Genomic DNA, 4914 nt, shown 5'->3' on the forward strand with positions numbered 1-4914 from the left:
ATTTATTTAGTAGATTTAACTACAATTTTAATCCTAATATTTTCACTTGCTCATAGAATTAGACCTTATTTTAAAATCATTTAATTTTGTTCTTCTGTCATAATTCAACAACTAACACATTCAGTAAGAGAAATTCTTTGGCCACCTCCCTATCTTCTAGTCCACCTCTGGTGAAAACCCCATTATACCCCTGACTTCGGAAATGAACTTCCGAAATGCATGAAAAAGGTGTTTTCGGAAGTTCATCTCCGAAAGCGCCTTTTTTTTTGAAAAAAATGTCTTATTTCGGAAATGAACTTCCGAAATAAAACGCGTTCTGCAGATTAAGCAGAACTCTCCCCCTCCCCCAAATCATTTACCCTAATCATCATCAAACACTTCCATAGGCGAAATTTCTGCAGAAGCAAGTGTGAAGTAGCCAAACTCTTCTTCCAAACTCAACCAAACTCATCATTAAACACTAATTGGTAAGTTTATCATTGTTTTTTCAAGTTTTAGATCTATTTGATTAAACTATATTAGGGTGTTTAGAATCTGAAAAAATGACATTAAGATAGCTTAGTACTGATATTAGGATGTTTAGTAGGCAAAAAAATGGATTTGGTTTAGGTTTTTGGGTCTGCCATTGGAGGTTGCAGAGAAGCTCTGCGTGGGGGTGTTTCGGAAGTTCATTTCCGAAAACACCTCCATCCCAGTTTTCGGAAATGAACTTCCGAACTGTACCAGAAGTTCATTTTTTTTGTTTTTTCATTTGTCTCGCATATTAATCGATTTCGATTGTTTACAGGATCATGTCAGACCAGCCAGCACGCATCAGACAGGGGAGAGAGTCCCAGACTGCGTCGGCTAGACGCGAGCGGGCGGCGGCGCAGCTGGCGTCGACCCAGGGACGGGGGCAGGGACGGGGACGCCATGTCTGCGTTCCACAGGACTTGGTGGAGAGTTCATCTGCTTCAGGCTCTAGGAGTAGGCTGGCTCGGGTATCTTCTTCCCGCCAGCGAGAGGAGGAGGATGAGGATGAGGAGGAGGAGGAGGTCATACCGGATGTTGACCCTCCAGTCGGGGAGGAGGAGGAGCAGGAGGAGCAGGAGGTGGATAGCTTTCCGGGAGGGCCTTTTGACACTTCCCTGCTGATTCACTACCAGGATCACGTCGATCGGCGGATCTGGGAGGGAGAGGTATTTTTTTTAACTTAGCCGTTTATTTGTCACCATTTTTTATAATTTTACCGTTTATTTCTCGCTTATTTGTTTTTTTTTTAACAGGAGAGAGAGCCATTGAAAATGGTGAACCACTCCAGGAAGATTTTTGGTCTGTTTAAACCAGCAGCTCAGTGGTTTAACGACCATGTGCGAGGTTCAGGGCTTAGCGGGCTCTGCATGACCGGGTACACCACCATCAGCACCGGCATGCAGGGGGCATTTGTGGAGCGCTGGCACAAGGAGACGTCATCTTTCCACCTGCCGGTTGGGGAGATGACGATCACCTTGCACGACGTGCAGTGTCTTCTCCACCTGCCGATTAGGGGGCCGCTGTTGGACCACTCCGGGATCCAGAGGGTCGAGGCCATCGAGTGGATGACGCTCTATCTGGGCATGGAGGAGGAGGTTGCTCACTTTGAGTGCGCCACGACATCTGGGCCTCATGTCCGGTTCACTACACTGAAGATCTATTTTGAGTTCCACCTGGACGCGGCGGCCGAGGCCGAGCAGGAGGATAACGACATATTCAGGGAGTACCACCGCGGCTGCGCTCTCCGGTGCTGGTACATGCATGTGGTAGGCGTTGCATGCTTTGTGGACAAGAGCGCCAGGTACGTCGACGTGACCTACCTCCGCTATTTCATGGACCTGGATACCGTTCACCAGTGGAACTGGGGGGCAGCTACTCTGGCATATCTCTACCAGAAGCTGAATGAGGCCTCCAACTGGAGGACGAGGCAGCTGGTCGGATCCTGCACTCTGCTTACGCTACGTTTGATTTTAACACATTCTCGTATTTATTTATTTATGTTTCGTATTTATTTTTAATACATTATCGTATTTGTGTTTCAGAGCTGGATCATCTCTTACTTCTCCCGCATCCACGGCTTCCACATCGATTCTGCGTACGTTGACGCCATGCCCAGGGCGGACCAGAGGCAGTCGCCGTGATGGAGATCATCGTCATTGATGCGGGCCGTGCGGCGGGGTACAGGCGGCAGAGGAGGGCCCAGGGTGAGCGGGTTAGGCACACCCAGTAGTGGTGGGGTTTATTCATTTTTTGATTTTGGATTGTATATTTAGCACACTATTTTTATTTATTTCGGTTTGTATATAATATTTTCATAATAATATAACAATACAAAGAACATTAAACTAACAAATAATAATTGTCTCTTTTTAGAATTTATTTATACTCAAAATAACATTGTATTTTTGACAATAATAATATACGTACCAAAAATATTATATTACTACATGTAAGTTGTTTTTAGATATTACCAAAGTTGACAGATTAATATTTTAATACATAATTATTATACACATTTATATTAAAATAATATTTATACACAAACATAAAAAAAAAAAACGAAAAATAATTGAAAATAATTAGTACTAGTATATTTTAAAAATACTTAAATGATACCTAGTATTTATTTGTTGGGGTTGTGACCATTTAAATATTGTGAAATAAAAACTCAAATAATGTGATGTATAAACGAAAGCATGTGACAAGTTATGATCAACATGCAGTCAAGATAATAATGGCTTTCAACTTTTTCCCTTTTTAGTGAATCACTTTTTCATATACAAAATAAAAAAAATCCCATGCCAATGTATTCTCTTATAAAGTCTTTTTCATATACAAATCACATGATGAATTCGCATATGCTTTGTAATAGTAAACCAAGAAGAAACAATAATGCACATAGGGCTATAAAGTAATCAATTCCTTCAAATTCAACTCAATCCAAAGCAATGAGACTCAAGAAGAGAAAAAAACTCTATTCAAACAGTCCCCGTAGAGCTAGACAGGGAGGTGGTTGTCTTATTCTTTTCCTACCACCTGAGACAACCTTGTTCCATTCAAACCACCGCTTTACCGGTGAGCTTATTACACAATCCTTTTTTTTTTTGTCATTTATTTTATTTATTTATTATATGTATAAGTGTTGCTTTTATTTTTACTAAATCTTTACTACATTTTTCTTTTTCATTGTCAGGGAAGCTCCATGCAACAACTATGATTTCCTTGATTATTAATAAGGTGAGATTATTAAGTCTGTACCTTAAATTAATAACTTAGATGCACTAGTTTAAAATGCAAGCACTTTAAAAATGATGCTTGTGGTATATGAATTTCCCTTTTGATCTTCAATGTATAATTTTTCATGTTATTGACCAAAATAGAAATAAGCTAACTCACGAAAGTATTTTATGATATATTGAACAAGTATTTTATGATATTTTGCTTCCTTAATCTACGTAAAAGATTTTTCTTTTGTGAGTACTGTTGAACACTATAAGAAATTGATATTTCTTTGATAAAAAAATTTCCATTCATTCTTCAAATATCCCATAGTGTTAGAGGTATAAATCATTAGTGTTAGATGATTAAGCTAGGAGAAGATAAGAAAATGAACCTAGGTTGTGCTCAGGTATTATGGTGTCATGTTCTTCAATAGTAGAGGGTGGCTTGTTCTTCAAAACGTTCTTTACTCTCATTCTTGTTTCTATGAGAATGCTTTAATTTGTGTGAATGCTAATGTTAAACTCTTTTGAAACTCTATGTGAATTCATAGTGTTGGGTTTTCAGCACTATATAGTGAATTTGGGCCAAACGATTCTCATATCGTCCATACTAGTTTCTCACGTGAGAGGAGGCAATGTAAGCATATATATTCCTTAAGTTGTATAAAAGAATGAAAATTAATTTGTGATGATGTTGACTGAATTTTTAACTCTAACAATGCTTTTAACTTAATTTTTTGAAAATAGAAAGAGAAAGCTATGCACATTTAGAGTTTGTTGTTAGTCTCGTGAACAAACATGCTGGTGCAAAGTTTCTTGGGGACTCGTCTCTCTGTGGTTATTAACCCTTCACATATATATGTGTCGACCACCCTATCAATTGTCTTGGCGGATGGATACAATGAGATTGCAGATCCCACTGAGGTTGGTTCATGACAAAGCTCCTTGCATTTTTCATTAATTTTCTTTTTTACTTAATCTAATTGATTTTGTGATCCATGTGCAGAGATTTTTACGGATTATGCGTGCAACACTGGATGCACTTATGTTTGTATCTGTGTTTACAGTGGTTTCTGGTAAACAACCGCTAGCCTTCCAAATAGTTAATTTTACTTTTGGTAACTTACAGGATCGATTAGATTGATCCTAGGACATTTGTCTAAGTGTGTATATCACGATGATTGAATTCATATTTTTGGGTGTTACTTCTAAGAGAAATACTCTAATATATGGCTTGATGTAAAAAACAATATAAAGTGCAATGTAATGAAGTAAATTGTAGAAAGAATCGAAAGTAACTTGATTATAAATGTAAATGACTCGAACTGGAACTATAAATGTATTTAAATGACTTGTGTTTATAAAATAAAGAACAGTGTTGAAATTACAATGGTGTTTACACTTACATTTTCAGCGAAACTCTTTCTCTTACGCTTTGTACTTGAGTAATTTGCAAATAATTTGTACAAAATGAACACCTTTGAATCCTACCAATAAGATCCTTATTTATACTAATTCGACCCTAACGGTCTTACGCTAATAGAACGCCACGTTGTCTCCTTGCATGCGTCTCGATTGTCTGATGTTTCCACGTGGCTTTCCAATCAAATCTAATATTTTGAAATTCAAGACGTTCCTGCTCAAATCTTTAAAATGTGAAACGTGACTTTGCTAACAAATA

General features: G+C 38.2%; 1 long non-coding RNA gene across 1 annotated transcript; it reads left to right on the plus strand.

The window, feature by feature from the left end:
• Window positions 1-2935: 2935 nt before the first annotated feature.
• LOC131646224 (uncharacterized) lies at window positions 2936-4611 on the plus strand. Its single transcript, XR_009297348.1, has 5 exons — window positions 2936-3087; window positions 3206-3249; window positions 3785-3870; window positions 3981-4157; window positions 4240-4611. It is a non-coding gene; the product is annotated as an uncharacterized LOC131646224 (long non-coding RNA).
• Window positions 4612-4914: the final 303 nt, after the last annotated feature.

This window comes from Vicia villosa, linkage group LG2 (assembly GCF_029867415.1).
Source record: "Vicia villosa cultivar HV-30 ecotype Madison, WI linkage group LG2, Vvil1.0, whole genome shotgun sequence".
Classification (NCBI taxonomy): domain Eukaryota; kingdom Viridiplantae; phylum Streptophyta; class Magnoliopsida; order Fabales; family Fabaceae; genus Vicia; species Vicia villosa.